The sequence below is a fragment of the Drosophila mauritiana genome, unplaced genomic scaffold (genome assembly GCF_004382145.1).
Source record: "Drosophila mauritiana strain mau12 unplaced genomic scaffold, ASM438214v1 U_208, whole genome shotgun sequence".
In the NCBI taxonomy this organism is placed as follows: domain Eukaryota; kingdom Metazoa; phylum Arthropoda; class Insecta; order Diptera; family Drosophilidae; genus Drosophila; species Drosophila mauritiana.
In genome coordinates this window covers 1-22,656 of record NW_022881343.1, presented here as the reverse complement: position 1 = coordinate 22,656, position 22,656 = coordinate 1, and the positions used below count along the sequence as shown (strand labels likewise).

The following is a 22,656-nucleotide window of genomic DNA, read 5'->3' as shown; positions in this document are numbered from 1 at the left end:
TCATCAATTTAGTGACGCATATGATATTGTCCCTATCATATAATATTTGATATAAAGACTTTAAAGAATTATATCAAGTTGCCAAATACCTCGTCATCAATTTAGTGACGCATATGATATTGTCTCTATCATATAATTAATATAAAGACTTTAATGAATTGTGTCAAGTTGCCAAACACCTCGTCATCAATTTAGTGACGCATATGATATTGTCCCTATCATATAATTTTTGATATAAAGACTTTAAAGAATTCTATCAAGTTGCCAAATACCTCGTCATCAATTTAGTGACGCATATGATATTGTCTCTATCATATAATTAATATAAAGACTTTAATGATTTGTGTCACGTTGCCAAACACCTCGTCATCAATTTAGTGACGCATATGATATTGTCCCTATCATATAATTAATATAAAGACTTTTTAAAGAATTGTATCAAGTTGCCAAACACCTCGTCATCAACTACTATATTATGGTTGCGCCGACCTCTCATATTGTATTCTCTTATGTCTTCATAGGATTTTGGCAATTATACGAGTAAATTAAATAATATACATATGAAAATGATTAATTATTATATGTATAAGGGAAAAAATGCTGAAATATTCCCATATTATCTTAGTATTATAGAGGAAAGACCGTTGCCGACCTCTGATATTGTTCAAAACTTATGTATTTATATGATTTTGGCAATTATATGAGTAAATTAAATAATATACATATAAAATGATTAAATATTATATGTATAAATGTATAAAGGAAAAAATGATGAAATATTCCCACATTATCTTAGTATTATAGAGGAAAGACCGTTGCTGACCTCTGATATTGTTCAAAACTTATGTATTTATATGATTTTGGCAATAATATGAGTAAATTAAATAATATACATATGAAAATGATTAATTATTATATGTATAAATGTATAAGGGAAAAAATGCTGAAAATATTCCCATATTATCTTAGTATTATAGAGGAAAGACCGTTGCTGACCTCTGATATTGTTCAAAACTTATGTATTTATATGATTTTGGCAATTATATGAGTAAATTAAATAATATACATATGAAAATTATTAATTATTATATGTATAGGGGAAAAAATGCTGAAATATTCCCACATTCTCTTAGTATTATAGAGAAAAGCCATTATAGTGAGAGGGTATAGTAGTGTAAACGACCGGAATTACGACAGAGGGTTCAAAAACTACTATAGGTAGGCAGTGGTTGCCGACCTCTCATATTGTTCAAAACTTATGTATTCATATGATTTTGGCAATTATATGAGTAAATTAAATAATATACATATGAAAATTATTAATTATTATATGTATAGGGGAAAAAATGCTGAAATATTCCCACATTCTCTTAGTATTATAGAGAAAAGCCATTATAGTGAGAGGGTATAGTAGTGTAAACGACCGGAATTACGACAGAGGGTTCAAAAACTACTATAGGTAGGCAGTGGTTGCCGACCTCTCATATTGTTCAAAACTTATGTATTCATATGATTTTGGCAATTATATGAGTAAATTAAATAATATACATATGAAAATTATTAATTATTATATGTATAAGGGAAAAAATGCTGAAAATATCCCACATTCTCTTAGTATAATAGAGAAAAGCCATTATAGTGAGAGGGTATAGTAGTGTAAACGACCGGAATTACGACAGAGGGTTCAAAAACTACTATAGGTAGGCAGTGGTTGCCGACCTCTCATATTGTTCAAAACTTATGTATTCATATGATTTTGGCAATAATATGAGTAAATTAAATAATATACATATGAAAATGATTAATTATTATATGTATAAGGGAAAAAATTCTGAAAATATCCCACATTCTCTTAGTATTATAGAGAAAAGCCATTATAGTGAGAGGGTATAGTAGTGTAAACGACCGGAATTACGACAGAGGGTTCAAAAACTACTATAGGTAGGCAGTGGTTGCCGACCTCTCATATTGTTCAAAACTTATGTATTCATATGATTTTGGCAATAATATGAGTAAATTAAATAATATACATATGAAAATGATTAATTATTATATGTATAAGGGAAAAAATGCTGAAAATATCCCACATTCTCTTAGTATTATAGAGAAAAGCCATTATAGTGAGAGGGTATAGTAGTGTAAACGACCGGAATTACGACAGAGGGTTCAAAAACTACTATAGGTAGGCAGTGGTTGCCGACCTCTCATATTGTTCAAAACTTATGTATTCATATGATTTTGGCAATAATATGAGTAAATTAAATAATATACATATGAAAATGATTAATTATTATATGTATAAGGGAAAAAATGCTGAAAATATCCCACATTCTCTTAGTATTATAGAGAAAAGCCATTATAGTGAGAGGGTATAGTAGTGTAAACGACCGGAATTACGACAGAGGGTTCAAAAACTACTATAGGTAGGCAGTGGTTGCCGACCTCTCATATTGTTCAAAACTTATGTATTCATATGATTTTGGCAATAATATGAGTAAATTAAATAATATACATATGAAAATGATTAATTATTATATGTATAAGGGAAAAAATAATCATATTATATATGAATAATGGAAAAAAAATGAAATGTTCCTATAATCTCTTAATATATAAGAGAATAGCCCGTATGTTGGGTGGCAAACGGAATTGAAAATACCCGCTTTGAGGACAGCGGGTTCAAAAACTACTATAGGTAGGCAGTGGTTGCCGACCTCCCGCATTATTCGAAATATTTATTTCGGATTATGTTTATATTGGTTACATACAATAAAGTATATTATTATCCGTACAAATTTGTTTCTCAGTTCTATAGAACACGGGACTTGGCTCCGCGGATAATAGGAATATACGCTTTATAGATAATATCGTTGAAACAAAAGTCAAGTTTCTATTATATATAGAATAACAAATCGTTTCCATATATTATCGTTAATTTTTGGAGGCAGGCAAATATTAATTTATTACCTGCCGTATAGTTGGATTATTATATCGTTACGGTATAATACAAATATGGATTCTTATGAAAGAAATATAAAATTATATATTAAATGTGGAAATATTATCATATGCGCTTGGTTTTATGTTATATATTACCAGAGATATATATGAAAAGAGATAAATTTTAAATTTATCTTCAAAATGCAAATGATTTAACTTAATATTTATATTGGTTAAACAAAAATTGTACATGTGTGGATACAATAATTATGTATGTTGGAAATAAAATGATATTTTATAATGAAATATGTATGTATAAAAAGATAAAATTATAGAAATATATATATTACAATAATTAGATGAAATTCTTGTTATATTGGTAAAACAAGTATAAATTAAAAATGAAAATATGGATTACGAATGCTATATAAAAATGGCCGTAATCGAATGGATTTTTTTACTTATATATTTAAAATTTTACCCAAAGGCGAAATATTGAATTTTATTCAATATAATAAAAATCATGGAATTATATAAAGTGAAAAATCTATATATCTATATATCTATTATATTGCTTATTTCGATTCAAAATATATGAATGGAATATGAAGGAAAAACATTATTCTGGTTGATCCTGCCAGTAGTTATATGCTTGTCTCAAAGATTAAGCCATGCATGTCTAAGTACACACGAATTAAAAGTGAAACCGCAAAAGGCTCATTATATCAGTTATGGTTCCTTAGATCGTTAACAGTTACTTGGATAACTGTGGTAATTCTAGAGCTAATACATGCAATTAAAACATGAACCTTATGGGACATGTGCTTTTATTAGGCTAAAACCAAGCGATCGCAAGATCGTTATATTGGTTGAACTCTAGATAACATGCAGATCGTATGGTCTTGTACCGACGACAGATCTTTCAAATGTCTGCCCTATCAACTTTTGATGGTAGTATCTAGGACTACCATGGTTGCAACGGGTAACGGGGAATCAGGGTTCGATTCCGGAGAGGGAGCCTGAGAAACGGCTACCACATCTAAGGAAGGCAGCAGGCGCGTAAATTACCCACTCCCAGCTCGGGGAGGTAGTGACGAAAAATAACAATACAGGACTCATATCCGAGGCCCTGTAATTGGAATGAGTACACTTTAAATCCTTTAACAAGGACCAATTGGAGGGCAAGTCTGGTGCCAGCAGCCGCGGTAATTCCAGCTCCAATAGCGTATATTAAAGTTGTTGCGGTTAAAACGTTCGTAGTTGAACTTGTGCTTCATACGGGTAGTACAACTTACAATTGTGGTTAGTACTATACCTTTATGTATGTAAGCGTATTACCGGTGGAGTTCTTATATGTGATTAAATACTTGTATTTTTTCATATGTTCCTCCTATTTAAAAACCTGCACTAGTGCTCTTAAACGAGTGTTATTGTGGGCCGGTACTATTACTTTGAACAAATTAGAGTGCTTAAAGCAGGCTTCAAATGCCTGAATATTCTGTGCATGGGATAATGAAATAAGACCTCTGTTCTGCTTTCATTGGTTTTCAGATCAAGAGGTAATGATTAATAGAAGCAGTTTGGGGGCATTAGTATTACGACGCGAGAGGTGAAATTCTTGGACCGTCGTAAGACTAACTTAAGCGAAAGCATTTGCCAAAGATGTTTTCATTAATCAAGAACGAAAGTTAGAGGTTCGAAGGCGATCAGATACCGCCCTAGTTCTAACCATAAACGATGCCAGCTAGCAATTGGGTGTAGCTACTTTTATGGCTCTCTCAGTCGCTTCCCGGGAAACCAAAGCTTTTGGGCTCCGGGGGAAGTATGGTTGCAAAGCTGAAACTTAAAGGAATTGACGGAAGGGCACCACCAGGAGTGGAGCCTGCGGCTTAATTTGACTCAACACGGGAAAACTTACCAGGTCCGAACATAAGTGTGTAAGACAGATTGATAGCTCTTTCTCGAATCTATGGGTGGTGGTGCATGGCCGTTCTTAGTTCGTGGAGTGATTTGTCTGGTTAATTCCGATAACGAACGAGACTCAAATATATTAAATAGATATCTTCAGGATTATGGTGCTGAAGCTTATGTAGCCTTCATTCATGGTGGCAGTAAAATGTTTATTGTGTTTGAATGTGTTTATGTAAGTGGAGCCGTACCTGTTGGTTTGTCCCATTATAAGGACACTAGCTTCTTAAATGGACAAATTGCGTCTAGCAATAATGAGATTGAGCAATAACAGGTCTGTGATGCCCTTAGATGTCCTGGGCTGCACGCGCGCTACAATGAAAGTATCAACGTGTATTTCCTAGACCGAGAGGTCCGGGTAAACCGCTGAACCACTTTCATGCTTGGGATTGTGAACTGAAACTGTTCACATGAACTTGGAATTCCCAGTAAGTGTGAGTCATTAACTCGCATTGATTACGTCCCTGCCCTTTGTACACACCGCCCGTCGCTACTACCGATTGAATTATTTAGTGAGGTCTCCGGACGTGATCACTGTGACGCCTTGCGTGTTACGGTTGTTTCGCAAAAGTTGACCGAACTTGATTATTTAGAGGAAGTAAAAGTCGTAACAAGGTTTCCGTAGGTGAACCTGCGGAAGGATCATTATTGTATAATATCCTTATCGTTAATAAACATTTGTTATAATACAAATAAATACAATTTACCAAAATAAAAATATTACAAAATGATTCCACGGAATCAAAAGTTAAAGTCAAAATAAAATGAAGATGGCTTTTATTTTATATGTGGGGCTTGGCAACCTCATAAAAAGACTTTAACATTATTAATGTTGTTGTGCGTATTTGTGGCAGTACCTACTACAACAATGGCGTTTCCTATAAAAACAAATTCTCGAAAATGGAAATCGAAGAAACTGAACAAAATTTGAAAGTAGAAGTCGAATTAAAATTAAAATAATTTTGAATGTGGTATTCAAAATAAGTGTGTGTGTATATGGACCATAATATACACGCGTTGCGAATATGTATTGTTCATCTATGTTATGAGCATACGTTGGCTAATGCAACAACCTAAAATATACAATGTTTGTACCTGTCATCCATCAGGTTAATGTTTTATATAAATTTTGCAGTATGTGTCACCCAAAATAGCAAACCATAACCAGATTTTTATGATACATAATGCTTATATGAAACTAAGACATATCGCAACATTTATTTTTAGGTATAAAAATAAATTTATTGAAGGAATTGATATATGCCAGTAAAATGGTGTATTTTTAATTTCTTTCAATAAAAACAATATTGATATTATATAAAAATGAATTATAAAACTCTAAGCGGTGGATCACTCGGCTCATGGGTCGATGAAGAACGCAGCAAACTGTGCGTCATCGTGTGAACTGCAGGACACATGAACATCGACATTTTGAACGCATATCGCAGTCCATGCTGTTATGTACTTTAATTAATTTTATAGTGCTGCTTGGACTACATATGGTTGAGGGTTGTAAGACTATGCTAATTAAGTTGTTTATAAATTTTTTATAAGCATATGGTATATTATTGGATTAAATAATGATTTTATTCATAATATTAAAAAAGAAATGAAAAACATTATCTCACATTTGAATGTGAAAAACGAAGAGAAATATTTTCTTTTTCAATCAAATAATACTGAGAAATGTCTAGCATAAAAAATTGAAATATTTTTCATCTAGAATTGTCTCTTATTAATGATTCGGAAAAAGAAAAATCTTGGTTTTGTTATTATTCTTCGTTGGTTCGTTAAATGGATAAAAAATAACTTTGCTTACAAGAACTATTGGAACTATTTATAACGAATTTAATTGATTGTTTTATCATTTATATATAAAGAATTTATGGCAAAAAATAGTTATATATACAACCTCAACTCATATGGGACTACCCCCTGAATTTAAGCATATTAATTAGGGGAGGAAAAGAAACTAACAAGGATTTTCTTAGTAGCGGCGAGCGAAAAGAAAACAGTTCAGCACTAAGTCACTTTGTCTATATGGCAAATGTGAGATGCAGTGTATGGAGCGTCAATATTCTAGTATGAGAAATTAATGATTTAAGTCCTTCTTAAATGAGGCCATTTACCCATAGAGGGTGCCAGGCCCGTATAACGTTAATGATTACTAGATGATGTTTCCAAAGAGTCGTGTTGCTTGATAGTGCAGCACTAAGTGGGTGGTAAACTCCATCTAAAACTAAATATAACCATGAGACCGATAGTAAACAAGTACCGTGAGGGAAAGTTGAAAAGAACTCTGAATAGAGAGTTAAACAGTACGTGAAACTGCTTAGAGGTTAAGCCCGATGAACCTGAATATCCGTTATGGAAAATTCATCATTAAAATTGTAATATTTAAATAATATTATTAAGAATAATGTGCATTTTTTCCATATAAGGACATTGTAATCTATTAGCATATCCCAAATTTATCATAAAATATAACTTATAGTTTATTCCAATTAAATTGCTTGCATTTTAACACAGAATAAATGTTATTAATTTGATAAAGTGCTGATAGATTTATATTATTACAGAGCGTTAATTTTTCGGAATTATATAATGGCATAATTATCATTGATTTTTGTGTTTATTATATGCTCTTGTATGATTAACAATGCGAAAGATTCAGGATACCTTCGGGACCCGTCTTGAAACACGGACCAAGGAGTCTAACATATGTGCAAGTTATTGGGATGTAAACCTAATAGCGTAATTAACTTGACTAATAATGGGATTAGTTTTTTAGCTATTTATAGCTAATTAACACAATCCCGGGGCGTTCTATATAGTTATGTATAATGTATATTTATATTATTTATGCCTCTAACTGGAACGTACCTTGAGCATATATGCTGTGACCCGAAAGATGGTGAACTATACTTGATCAGGTTGAAGTCAGGGGAAACCCTGATGGAAGACCGAAACAGTTCTGACGTGCAAATCGATTGTCAGAATTGAGTATAGGGGCGAAAGACCAATCGAACCATCTAGTAGCTGGTTCCTTCCGAAGTTTCCCTCAGGATAGCTGGTGCATTTTAATATTATATAAAATAATCTTATCTGGTAAAGCGAATGATTAGAGGCCTTAGGGTCGAAACGATCTTAACCTATTCTCAAACTTTAAATGGGTAAGAACCTTAACTTTCTTGATATGAAGTTCAAGGTTATGATATAATGTGCCCAGTGGGCCACTTTTGGTAAGCAGAACTGGCGCTGTGGGATGAACCAAACGTAATGTTACGGTGCCCAAATTAACAACTCATGCAGATACCATGAAAGGCGTTGGTTGCTTAAAACAGCAGGACGGTGATCATGGAAGTCGAAATCCGCTAAGGAGTGTGTAACAACTCACCTGCCGAAGCAACTAGCCCTTAAAATGGATGGCGCTTAAGTTGTATACCTATACATTACCGCTAAAGTAGATGATTTATATTACTTGTGATATAAATTTTGAAACTTTAGTGAGTAGGAAGGTACAATGGTATGCGTAGAAGTGTTTGGCGTAAGCCTGCATGGAGCTGCCATTGGTACAGATCTTGGTGGTAGTAGCAAATAATCGAATGAGACCTTGGAGGACTGAAGTGGAGAAGGGTTTCGTGTGAACAGTGGTTGATCACGAGTTAGTCGGTCCTAAGTTCAAGGCGAAAGCCGAAAATTTTCAAGTAAAACAAAAATGCCTAACTATATAAACAAAGCGAATATAATACACTTGAATAATTTTGAACGAAAGGGAATACGGTTCCAATTCCGTAACCTGTTGAGTATCCGTTTGTTATTAAATATGGGCCTCGTGCTCATCCTGGCAACAGGAACGACCATAAAGAAGCCGTCGAGAGATATCGGAAGAGTTTTCTTTTCTGTTTTATAGCCGTACTACCATGGAAGTCTTTCGCAGAGAGATATGGTAGATGGGCTAGAAGAGCATGACATATACTGTTGTGTCGATATTTTCTCCTCGGACCTTGAAAATTTATGGTGGGGACACGCAAACTTCTCAACAGGCCGTACCAATATCCGCAGCTGGTCTCCAAGGTGAAGAGTCTCTAGTCGATAGAATAATGTAGGTAAGGGAAGTCGGCAAATTAGATCCGTAACTTCGGGATAAGGATTGGCTCTGAAGATTGAGATAGTCGGGCTTGATTGGGAAACAATAACATGGTTTATGTGCTCGTTCTGGGTAAATAGAGTTTCTAGCATTTATGTTAGTTACTTGTTCCCCGGATAGTTTAGTTACGTAGCCAATTGTGGAACTTTCTTGCTAAAATTTTTAAGAATACTATTTGGGTTAAACCAATTAGTTCTTATCAATTATAACGATTATCAATTAACAATCAATTCAGAACTGGCACGGACTTGGGGAATCCGACTGTCTAATTAAAACAAAGCATTGTGATGGCCCTAGCGGGTGTTGACACAATGTGATTTCTGCCCAGTGCTCTGAATGTCAAAGTGAAGAAATTCAAGTAAGCGCGGGTCAACGGCGGGAGTAACTATGACTCTCTTAAGGTAGCCAAATGCCTCGTCATCTAATTAGTTTTTTTTTTTTTTTTTTTTTTTTTTTTTAGCGTGCGTTTATTTATTTAAAATCTGTCCTAGTGGACAATAATTAAATGGTTTTGCGGGGGAACATTAGCTTAAGGGATACTATTGTACATGTATTTGTGGCGGGTTTTATATGTGTTGTCTATTGTTGTGGAAGATCGAGAGGGTGTCTCCTCATGAGACGTCTGCTTGTTTGGCTATTGTCTAACAGGTTGGTGGCGAGGTGGTTAGGGTGGTTTTCGAGCCTTTTCAGGTATCTCTCGCTGAGCCTGGAGATTTCATCAGCGACTTGTGGGATTCCAAGTTCCCTATGTATGGCGACATTCTCGTGGTAGGGATGCGCATTACAGGCAATTCTCAAGCACCTATTCTGGAACCGCTGTATACGCAGGCGATTCGTGTGGCTTGCCGTGCCCCATAGCTGTATCCCGTAGGTCCAGATGGGCTTGAGAATTGCCTTGTACACCAGGATTTTGTGGTTCTGCCTTAGCTTGGACCCTCTCCCAATAAGCCAATGCATCTGCCTCAGACGCGCATCGGCCTGTATGCGTTTGCTGACGATGTGGGGACGCCAAGTGAGCCTGCGGTCCAGGGTAAGTCCTAGGTACTTGGGTGCGGGTGCGTTGGGAATGATGACTCCGTTTAGCGTGACCGGTGGGCAGTCTCCTCTCCTTAGTGCAAATGTTGTTTGGGTAGATTTTTCCGCGTTCACTACGATGTTCCACCTGCTGAGCCAGGGATGTAGCGCGTCCATTTGCCTTTGGATTGTTTCGGAGGCTTCTCGTGGGTCGGATGAGGAGGCGAGGAAAGCCGTGTCATCTGCATAAGTCGCTATAGTTAGGTTCCTGGAGGGGATTATGGGAAGGTCTGCGGTGTAAAGGGTGTACAGTATTGGTCCGAGCACACTGCCTTGCGGAACTCCAGCTCTGATCAGTCTGGGTAGGCTTATTGCACTTCCGCATCTGACTTGGAATGCTCTTCCCTCAGTGTAGGATTTGAGGAGGGTAAAATGGGGGCTTGGGAGGTAGGATTTGAGTTTATGGAGGAGTCCAGGATGCCAAACTCTGTCGAATGCCTGCTTCACGTCGAGCATTACAGCGCAGCAGTATTTCTTTTGCTCGAATGCCTCGAGGATCCGTTCGACTAGCCGGTGGCATTGCTCTGGTGTTCCGTGGGAGCGCCTGAAGCCAAACTGGTGATCGGGGATCAAACCAGCCTCATCCAGTACTGGCAATACTCTGCGCAAAAATACTCTTTCGAGTATTTTGGAGAGGATTGCCAGCAAACTAATCGGACGATAGGAGGCGAGATTGGCTTCAGGCTTACCAGGCTTGAGGAGGACAATAACCTCTGCTCTTTTCCACTCTTCCGGGAAGTACCCTAGCCGGAAGCAGCTGTTGTAAATGCTGGCCAGCATTTGTGTGCAGCGGAATGGGAGCATTTTTAGGGCCGCCGCATCTATACGATCCAGGCCTGGAGATTTGTTGTTCTTCAGTAGAGCAATCTCCTGCGCAACTTCCTCAGGGTCGACTGGTTCCAACGGGGGACCGGGAGAGCTTGGGCTATTGAGAAACCGGGCTGTTTCAGCATGTTCTTCGGCAGTGCAGCAGTCGAACGGAGAGAAGGCGTTGTAAAGGTGTTCGGCGAAAGCTTCTGCTCTTTCAGCATCCGAACGGCACCAGGATCCATCTGCTTTGCGCACTGCGGAAACCTTTTTGGCTGGTCGTTTAATGTGGCGGGTGACGTTCCACAGATTGTGGTCTGGGTCCCCGGGAGAGAGTTCCTCGAGGAATCTGAGGAAGGAGTCCTGGCGTAGGCTGGAGATCTTGTCCTTCAACTCCTTTGTGGCGTGATTGAGCGCTGTTTTGTCTCTTGGATTGCGCGTCAAGAACCAAACTCTCCTGAGACGCCTCTTCTCAGTCACGAGTGCCGCAATTTCCGGGGACCAGAGGTGGAGGTCCCTGCTAGGTGTTCTCGCAGTCTTTGGTGGCGGTGGGCTTGCGAATTCCGCAGCGTTTTGCATCTGCCTGGTGAGATTCCCGATAGCTTCATCAATGTTCCTGGGTGTGTTGAGGATGGGGTTCGGATTGACGGTGGAGAGCATCCAGGACGCGAACTTGGCGGCGTCGGTATATTTTCCAGTGAGCCTTCTGAGCGGGGTTTTCCTGAGGACTGGCGTGTTGATTAGCACGTTTATTGCACAGTGGTCTGACAGGAGATCAGCATTTGTTGTGCAGCTGATCTTCGCATGCCCTATGCCTTTCGACACAGCAAAGTCCAGCAGGTCTGGAGTCTTGAGGGGATTCGTTGGCCAGTGAGTGGGCTCGCCAGTGGAGTGGCAGTCCAGTCGGTGGCGTTGCAGGTACCCAAACAGAGTTTTCCCTTTGGGGTTGTTGGCGCGCGATCCCCACCAAGAATGTTTGGCGTTATAATCTCCAGCTGCTATGAAGCGGGGCCCAAAATGCTCGAAGAACTCACTGAGGTGAGATGCTGTTATGCGGTATCTGGGGGGAAAGTAGACCGCTCCAATGTCTAAATCTCCTTGCGGGCTGACAATCCTGATGACAGGACATTGTGCCCAGTCTTGCTGAAACGCGGGCAGCTCTAGGTATTGAATACCGCTCCTGATGAGGATGGCTGCTCCACCGCGTGCTCTGCCAGAAGGATGGTCTGCATGGATGAGGTCATATCCGCTGATATTAAAGTGGGATCTGGGGGAGAAGTGGGTTTCGGCTACAAGTAGGATATCGATCTGGTGGGTCTTCAGATGGTGCTCGACTATGGCCTTGCTGTTCTGCAGGCCGTTCGCATTCCAGACGACTAGGTGGAGCTTTAGTTGCATGACTTGCTGTTGAGAATGGTGGCCACCAGCTGTGTCATCTGGGTGAACATGCGCTCCATCATCCTTTCCATCATTCCTTCCATGCGAGCGAACATCGCTTCTATCTGACCGGAGTGTGGGGTTTCTGTTTGGGTTTGGACTGGGGTTGTGGGATTCTGCGGTGCTGCGTGCACTCCGTTGAGGGCGTCTCGGTAGCTCCTGCCAGAGGTGACGTTTGGTGATGCCACGGGCGGCGCCTTGTTAGCATTAGCGACGGGCCTTGTTTTCGGAGCAGCTAGTGCTTTGGCCCTTTTGTATGCAGGGCATCCCTTGAAAGACGCAGGATGGTCCGCCTGGCAGTGGAAGCAGCACGCTTTGTCGTCCTCCCTCTTCTCACATGCCCTCGATTCGTGAGGGCCTCCACACTTTACACATCGGTATTCCAGGAAGCAGTAACGCTGTGTATGACCGAATCCTTGGCACCTGAAGCATTGAGGCACGTCGTTGAACTTCTGCGGCGGTTCAATGGTTACTACCGACCTGCAGATCCGCTTGACTTGGTAGACGTCTTTGTTGTTGCTGGAAGGCTCCAGGTTGGCGAAGAATATTCCCAGCGGTTCTTTAGTTCTTCTGCCAATGGGATTGTGCAGATCTCTAACAGCGTGCCCTTGTCTGCGAAGGTCTTCAATGATTTCCTCACGATCGGTGGAGTGGTGGAGTCCTTTGATGACAACCTTGTATGCACGTTCATCTTTCGGCTGGAAAGTCCGATGCCTCTTGTTTTGGGCCACAAGTTGGAGACGCAGAGCTGTATAGGACTCTTTGTCCGGCATCATGACACGTACGTTGTTGCCATTCACGGTCTTGTAGGTAAAATTGTTCTTCGGGCCTACAAGAGTCGTGATCATCTTGACGAGTGCCGAGATGTTGGTCACATCGGGGATAAAAATCGGAGGTGGCTTGATGGTCTTCGGGGTGGGCTTTGGTTTCTCGGGGGTCTTGGGCTTGGAATCGTCTTTAGGTCCGGGTTCGTCATCAGAGCTCTCTTGGTCGTACTCGTCTTCTTCGGTCGAGAGTAAAGCGAAGGCGTTGTTGGCGAGCTTCTTGCGCAGAGCTGCGCTAGTGCTTGGCTTATCTTCCAGCTCCTCTCCCTGTGCTTTCTTTGCCGGTTTTCGCTTTATCTCGCCCGGCTCTGTATGCGAGGTGCTTCCCTCGCTGCTGGAGCTGCTCTTGCGTGTTCTCAGAGCCTTTTTGCGTGGTGTTGTTCCAAGCTTGTGGGTGCGCGGGGGGGCCTGCCAGTCCATCTTCTCCAAAGTTGATAAGGAGTGAGGAGGGGGGGGGGGGGGGAAGCTGGGCACCGTAAGCCGGTGAGCCAGGCAGCACGTGGCTGCTGCTTTGCAATTATACCGCTGCTTCGAGCACTGGGTTTTTTGCGCTGATAACACGCACACTCGGGTGTGCGATGGTGTTAGTGCGAACTACCGTTAGGTACGTTGGCTGGGCCAATCAAAACGCGCGACAAGATCACGCGACGCGAAGTGGCTGGGCACAAGTAACGGGACTTACAACTGTGAACAATTTGCTAACAATTTGCTAACAATTTGCTGTCGATCCGCAGGCACGTCTGCACTCGTCGAGTGTTCGATCGCGACCCATCTAATTAGTGACGCGCATGAATGGATTAACGAGATTCCTACTGTCCCTATCTACTATCTAGCGAAACCACAGCCAAGGGAACGGGCTTGGAATAATTAGCGGGGAAAGAAGACCCTTTTGAGCTTGACTCTAATCTGGCAGTGTAAGGAGACATAAGAGGTGTAGAATAAGTGGGAGATATTAGACCTCGGTTTGGTATCGTCAATGAAATACCACTACTCTTATTGTTTCCTTACTTACTTGATTAAATGGAACGTGTATCATTTCCTAGCCATTATACGGATATATTTATTATATCTTATGGTATTGGGTTTTGATGCAAGCTTCTTGATCAAAGTATCACGAGTTTGTTATATAATCGCAAACAAATTCTTTAATAAAACGATGCATTTATGTATTTTTGATTTGAAAATTTGGTATAACTCCAATTACTCAGGTATGATCCAATTCAAGGACATTGCCAGGTAGGGAGTTTGACTGGGGCGGTACATCTCTCAAATAATAACGGAGGTGTCCCAAGGCCAGCTCAGTGCGGACAGAAACCACACATAGAGCAAAAGGGCAAATGCTGACTTGATCTCGGTGTTCAGTACACACAGGGACAGCAAAAGCTCGGCCTATCGATCCTTTTGGTTTAAAGAGTTTTTAACAAGAGGTGTCAGAAAAGTTACCATAGGGATAACTGGCTTGTGGCGGCCAAGCGTTCATAGCGACGTCGCTTTTTGATCCTTCGATGTCGGCTCTTCCTATCATTGTGAAGCAAAATTCACCAAGCGTTGGATTGTTCACCCATGCAAGGGAACGTGAGCTGGGTTTAGACCGTCGTGAGACAGGTTAGTTTTACCCTACTAATGACAAAACGTTGTTGCGACAGCATTCCTGCGTAGTACGAGAGGAACCGCAGGTACGGACCAATGGCACAATACTTGTTCGAGCGAACAGTGGTATGACGCTACGTCCGTTGGATTATGCCTGAACGCCTCTAAGGTCGTATCCGTGCTGGACTGCAATGATAAATAAGGGGCAATTTGCATTGTATGGCTTCTAAACCATTTAAAGTTTATAATTTATTTTATAAACGACAATGGATGTGATGCCAATGTAATTTGTAACATAGTAAATTAGGAGGATCTTCGATCACCTGATGCCGCGCTAGTTACATATAAAAGCATTATTTAATACAATGACAAAGCCTAGAATCAATTGTAAACGACTTTTGTAACAGGCAAGGTGTTGTAAGTGGTTGAGCAGCTGCCATACTGCGATCCACTGAAGCTTATCCTTTGCTTGATGATTCGATAAATAAATGATTTTTCCTGTAGCCAAACAAACACCTCGTCATCAATTTAGTGACGCATATGATATTGTCCCTATCATATAATTTTTGATATAAAGACTTTAAAGAATTCTATCACGTTGCCAAATACCTCGTCATCAATTTAGTGACGCATATGATATTGTCCCTATCATATAATTAATATAAAGACTTTAATGAATTGTGTCAAGTTGCCAAACACCTCGTCATCAATTTAGTGACGCATATGATATTGTCCCTATCATATAATTTTTGATATAAAAACTTTAAAGAATTGTATCAAGTTGCCAAATACCTCGTCATCAATTTAGTGACGCATATGATATTGTCCCTATCATATAATTAATATAAAGACTTTAATGAATTGTGTCAAGTTGCCAAACACCTCGTCATCAATTTAGTGACGCATATGATATTGTCCCTATCATATAATTTTTGATATAAAGACTTTAAAGAATTATATCAAGTTGCCAAATACCTCGTCATCAATTTAGTGACGCATATGATATTGTCTCTATCATATAATTAATATAAAGACTTTAATGAATTGTGTCAAGTTGCCAAACACCTCGTCATCAATTTAGTGACGCATATGATATTGTCCCTATCATATAATTTTTGATATAAAAACTTTAAAGAATTGTATCAAGTTGCCAAATACCTCGTCATCAATTTAGTGACGCATATGATATTGTCCCTATCATATAATTAATATAAAGACTTTAATGAATTGTGTCAAGTTGCCAAACACCTCGTCATCAATTTAGTGACGCATATGATATTGTCCCTATCATATAATTTTTGATATAAAAACTTTAAAGAATTGTATCAAGTTGCCAAATACCTCGTCATCAATTTAGTGACGCATATGATATTGTCCCTATAATATAATTAATATAAAGACTTTAATGAATTGTGTCAAGTTGCCAAACACCTCGTCATCAATTTAGTGACGCATATGATATTGTCCCTATCATATAATATTTGATATAAAGACTTTAAAGAATTATATCAAGTTGCCAAATACCTCGTCATCAATTTAGTGACGCATATGATATTGTCTCTATCATATAATTAATATAAAGACTTTAATGAATTGTGTCAAGTTGCCAAACACCTCGTCATCAATTTAGTGACGCATATGATATTGTCCCTATCATATAATTTTTGATATAAAGACTTTAAAGAATTCTATCAAGTTGCCAAATACCTCGTCATCAATTTAGTGACGCATATGATATTGTCTCTATCATATAATTAATATAAAGACTTTAATGATTTGTGTCACGTTGCCAAACACCTCGTCATCAATTTAGTGACGCATATGATATTGTCCCTATCATATAATTAATATAAAGACTTTTTAAAGAATTGTATCAAGTTGCCAAACACCTCGTCATCAACTACTATATTATGGTTGCGCCGACCTCTCATATTGTATTCTCTTATGTCTTCATAGGATTTTGGCAATTATACGAGTAAATTAAATAATATACATATGAAAATGATTAATTATTATATGTATAAGGGAAAAAATGCTGAAATATTCCCATATTATCTTAGTATTATAGAGGAAAGACCGTTGCCGACCTCTGATATTGTTCAAAACTTATGTATTTATATGATTTTGGCAATTATATGAGTAAATTAAATAATATACATATAAAATGATTAAATATTATATGTATAAATGTATAAAGGAAAAAATGATGAAATATTCCCACATTATCTTAGTATTATAGAGGAAAGACCGTTGCTGACCTCTGATATTGTTCAAAACTTATGTATTTATATGATTTTGGCAATAATATGAGTAAATTAAATAATATACATATGAAAATGATTAATTATTATATGTATAAATGTATAAGGGAAAAAATGCTGAAAATATTCCCATATTATCTTAGTATTATAGAGGAAAGACCGTTGCTGACCTCTGATATTGTTCAAAACTTATGTATTTATATGATTTTGGCAATTATATGAGTAAATTAAATAATATACATATGAAAATTATTAATTATTATATGTATAAGGGAAAAAATGCTGAAAATATCCCACATTCTCTTAGTATTATAGAGAAAAGCCATTATAGTGAGAGGGTATAGTAGTGTAAACGACCGGAATTACGACAGAGGGTTCAAAAACTACTATAGGTAGGCAGTGGTTGCCGACCTCTCATATTGTTCAAAACTTATGTATTCATATGATTTTGGCAATTATATGAGTAAATTAAATAATATACATATGAAAATGATTAATTATTATATGTATAAGGGAAAAAATAATCATATTATATATGAATAATGGAAAAAAAATGAAATGTTCCTATAATCTCTTAATATATAAGAGAATAGCCCGTATGTTGGGTGGCAAACGGAATTGAAAATACCCGCTTTGAGGACAGCGGGTTCAAAAACTACTATAGGTAGGCAGTGGTTGCCGACCTCCCGCATTATTCGAAATATTTATTTCGGATTATGTTTATATTGGTTACATACAATAAAGTATATTATTATCCGTACAAATTTGTTTCTCAGTTCTATAGAACACGGGACTTGGCTCCGCGGATAATAGGAATATACGCTTTATAGATAATATCGTTGAAACAAAAGTCAAGTTTCTATTATATATAGAATAACAAATCGTTTCCATATATTATCGTTAATTTTTGGAGGCAGGCAAATATTAATTTATTACCTGCCGTATAGTTGGATTATTATATCGTTACGGTATAATACAAATATGGATTCTTATGAAAGAAATATAAAATTATATATTAAATGTGGAAATATTATCATATGCGCTTGGTTTTATGTTATATATTACCAGAGATATATATGAAAAGAGATAAATTTTAAATTTATCTTCAAAATGCAAATGATTTAACTTAATATTTATATTGGTTAAACAAAAATTGTACATGTGTGGATACAATAATTATGTATGTTGGAAATAAAATGATATTTTATAATGAAATATGTATGTATAAAAAGATAAAATTATAGAAATATATATATTACAATAATTAGATGAAATTCTTGTTATATTGGTAAAACAAGTATAAATTAAAAATGAAAATATGGATTACGAATGCTATATAAAAATGGCCGTAATCGAATGGATTTTTTTACTTATATATTTAAAATTTTACCCAAAGGCGAAATATTGAATTTTATTCAATATAATAAAAATCATGGAATTATATAAAGTGAAAAATCTATATATCTATATATCTATTATATTGCTTATTTCGATTCAAAATATATGAATGGAATATGAAGGAAAAACATTATTCTGGTTGATCCTGCCAGTAGTTATATGCTTGTCTCAAAGATTAAGCCATGCATGTCTAAGTACACACGAATTAAAAGTGAAACCGCAAAAGGCTCATTATATCAGTTATGGTTCCTTAGATCGTTAACAGTTACTTGGATAACTGTGGTAATTCTAGAGCTAATACATGCAATTAAAACATGAACCTTATGGGACATGTGCTTTTATTAGGCTAAAACCAAGCGATCGCAAGATCGTTATATTGGTTGAACTCTAGATAACATGCAGATCGTATGGTCTTGTACCGACGACAGATCTTTCAAATGTCTGCCCTATCAACTTTTGATGGTAGTATCTAGGACTACCATGGTTGCAACGGGTAACGGGGAATCAGGGTTCGATTCCGGAGAGGGAGCCTGAGAAACGGCTACCACATCTAAGGAAGGCAGCAGGCGCGTAAATTACCCACTCCCAGCTCGGGGAGGTAGTGACGAAAAATAACAATACAGGACTCATATCCGAGGCCCTGTAATTGGAATGAGTACACTTTAAATCCTTTAACAAGGACCAATTGGAGGGCAAGTCTGGTGCCAGCAGCCGCGGTAATTCCAGCTCCAATAGCGTATATTAAAGTTGTTGCGGTTAAAACGTTCGTAGTTGAACTTGTGCTTCATACGGGTAGTACAACTTACAATTGTGGTTAGTACTATACCTTTATGTATGTAAGCGTATTACCGGTGGAGTTCTTATATGTGATTAAATACTTGTATTTTTTCATATGTTCCTCCTATTTAAAAACCTGCACTAGTGCTCTTAAACGAGTGTTATTGTGGGCCGGTACTATTACTTTGAACAAATTAGAGTGCTTAAAGCAGGCTTCAAATGCCTGAATATTCTGTGCATGGGATAATGAAATAAGACCTCTGTTCTGCTTTCATTGGTTTTCAGATCAAGAGGTAATGATTAATAGAAGCAGTTTGGGGGCATTAGTATTACGACGCGAGAGGTGAAATTCTTGGACCGTCGTAAGACTAACTTAAGCGAAAGCATTTGCCAAAAGATGTTTTCATTAATCAAGAACGAAAGTTAGAGGTTCGAAGGCGATCAGATACCGCCCTAGTTCTAACCATAAACGATGCCAGCTAGCAATTGGGGTGTAGCTACTTTTATGGCTCTCTCAGTCGCTTCCCCCGGGAAACCAAAGCTTTTGGGCTCCGGGGGAAGTATGGTTGCAAAGCTGAAACTTAAAGGAATTGACGGAAGGGCACCACCAGGAGTGGAGCCTGCGGCTTAATTTGACTCAACACGGGAAAACTTACCAGGTCCGAACATAAGTGTGTAAGACAGATTGATAGCTCTTTCTCGAATCTATGGGTGGTGGTGCATGGCCGTTCTTAGTTCGTGGAGTGATTTGTCTGGTTAATTCCGATAACGAACGAGACTCAAATATATTAAATAGATATCTTCAGGATTATGGTGCTGAAGCTTATGTAGCCTTCATTCATGGTGGCAGTAAAAATGTTTATTGTGTTTGAATGTGTTTATGTAAGTGGAGCCGTACCTGTTGGTTTGTCCCATTATAAGGACACTAGCTTCTTAAATGGACAAATTGCGTCTAGCAATAATGAGATTGAGCAATAACAGGTCTGTGATGCCCTTAGATGTCCTGGGCTGCACGCGCGCTACAATGAAAGTATCAACGTGTATTTCCTAGACCGAGAGGTCCGGGGTAAACCGCTGAACCACTTTCATGCTTGGGATTGTGAACTGAAACTGTTCACATGAACTTGGAATTCCCAGTAAGTGTGAGTCATTAACTCGCATTGATTACGTCCCTGCCCTTTGTACACACCGCCCGTCGCTACTACCGATTGAATTATTTAGTGAGGTCTCCGGACGTGATCACTGTGACGCCTTGCGTGTTACGGTTGTTTCGCAAAGTTGACCGAACTTGATTATTTAGAGGAAGTAAAAGTCGTAACAAGGTTTCCGTAGGTGAACCTGCGGAAGGATCATTATTGTATAATATCCTTATCGTTAATAAACATTTGTTATAATACAAATAAATACAATTTACCAAAATAAAAATATTACAAAATGATTCCACGGAATCAAAAGTTAAAGTCAAAATAAAATGAAGATGGCTTTTATTTTATATGTGGGGCTTGGCAACCTCATAAAAAGACTTTAACATTATTAATGTTGTTGTGCGTATTTGTGGCAGTAACCTACTACAACAATGGCGTTTCCTATAAAAACAAATTCTCGAAAATGGAAATCGAAGAAACTGAACAAAATTTGAAAGTAGAAGTCGAATTAAAATTAAAATAATTTTGAATGTGGTATTCAAAATAAGTGTGTGTGTATATGGACCATAATATACACGCGTTGCGAATATGTATTGTTCATCTATGTTATGAGCATACGTTGGCTAATGCAACAACCTAAAATATACAATGTTTGTACCTGTCATCCATCAGGTTTAATGTTTTATATAAATTTTGCAGTATGTGTCACCCAAAATAGCAAACCATAACCAGATTTTTATGATACATAATGCTTATATGAAACTAAGACATATTCGCAACATTTATTTTTTAGGTATAAAAATAAATTTATTGAAGGAATTGATATATGCCAGTAAAATGGTGTATTTTTAATTTCTTTCAATAAAAACAATATTGATATTATATAAAAATGAATTATAAAACTCTAAGCGGTGGATCACTCGGCTCATGGGTCGATGAGAACGCAGCAAACTGTGCGTCATCGTGTGAACTGCAGGACACATGAACATCGACATTTTGAACGCATATCGCAGTCCATGCTGTTATGTACTTTAATTAATTTTATAGTGCTGCTTGGACTACATATGGTTGAGGGTTGTAAGACTATGCTAATTAAGTTGTTTATAAATTTTTTATAAGCATATGGTATATTATTGGATTAAATAATGATTTTATTCATAATATTAAAAAAGAAATGAAAAACATTATCTCACATTTGAATGTGAAAAACGAAGAGAAATATTTTCTTTTTCAATCAAATAATACTGAGAAATGTCTAGCATAAAAAATTGAAATATTTTTCATCTAGAATTGTCTCTTATTAATGATTCGGAAAAAGAAAAATCTTGGTTTTGTTATTATTCTTCGTTGGTTCGTTAAATGGATAAAAAATAACTTTGCTTACAAGAACTATTGGAACTATTTATAACGAATTTAATTGATTGTTTTATCATTTATATATAAAGAATTTATGGCAAAAATAGTTATATATACAACCTCAACTCATATGGGACTACCCCTGAATTTAAGCATATTAATTAGGGGAGGAAAAGAAACTAACAAGGATTTTCTTAGTAGCGGCGAGCGAAAAGAAAACAGTTCAGCACTAAGTCACTTTGTCTATATGGCAAATGTGAGATGCAGTGTATGGAGCGTCAATATTCTAGTATGAGAAATTAATGATTTAAGTCCTTCTTAAATGAGGCCATTTACCCATAGAGGGTGCCAGGCCCGTATAACGTTAATGATTACTAGATGATGTTTCCAAAGAGTCGTGTTGCTTGATAGTGCAGCACTAAGTGGGTGGTAAACTCCATCTAAAACTAAATATAACCATGAGACCGATAGTAAACAAGTACCGTGAGGGAAAGTTGAAAAGAACTCTGAATAGAGAGTTAAACAGTACGTGAAACTGCTTAGAGGTTAAGCCCGATGAACCTGAATATCCGTTATGGAAAATTCATCATTAAAATTGTAATATTTAAATAATATTATTAAGAATAATGTGCATTTTTTCCATATATAAGGACATTGTAATCTATTAGCATATCCCAAATTTATCAAAAATATAACTTATAGTTTATTCCAATTAAATTGCTTGCATTTTAACACAGAATAAATGTTATTAATTTGATAAAGTGCTGATAGATTTATATTATTACAGAGCGTTAATTTTTCGGAATTATATAATGGCATAATTATCATTGATTTTTGTGTTTATTATATGCTCTTGTATGATTAACAATGCGAAAGATTCAGGATACCTTCGGGACCCGTCTTGAAACACGGACCAAGGAGTCTAACAT

At 37.4% G+C, this 22,656-nt stretch overlaps 3 non-coding genes and 2 pseudogenes across 3 annotated transcripts; all 5 read left to right on the top strand.

Annotated features, from left to right (window-relative positions):
- Nucleotides 1-3,561: 3,561 nt before the first annotated feature.
- On the top strand, nt 3,562-5,556 carry LOC117149404. The gene has a single exon (XR_004460273.1). It is a non-coding gene; the product is annotated as a small subunit ribosomal RNA (ribosomal RNA).
- A 686-nt stretch (nt 5,557-6,242) lies between these two features.
- On the top strand, nt 6,243-6,421 carry LOC117149398. The gene has a single exon (XR_004460269.1). It is a non-coding gene; the product is annotated as a 5.8S ribosomal RNA (ribosomal RNA).
- A 395-nt stretch (nt 6,422-6,816) lies between these two features.
- Nucleotides 6,817-15,271, top strand: LOC117149401 (annotated as a pseudogene).
- A 3,310-nt stretch (nt 15,272-18,581) lies between these two features.
- Nucleotides 18,582-20,581, top strand: LOC117149399. Its single transcript, XR_004460270.1, has one exon. It is a non-coding gene; the product is annotated as a small subunit ribosomal RNA (ribosomal RNA).
- A 690-nt stretch (nt 20,582-21,271) lies between these two features.
- Nucleotides 21,272-21,449, top strand: LOC117149403 (annotated as a pseudogene).
- The last annotated feature ends 1,207 nt before the right edge of the window (nt 21,450-22,656 follow it).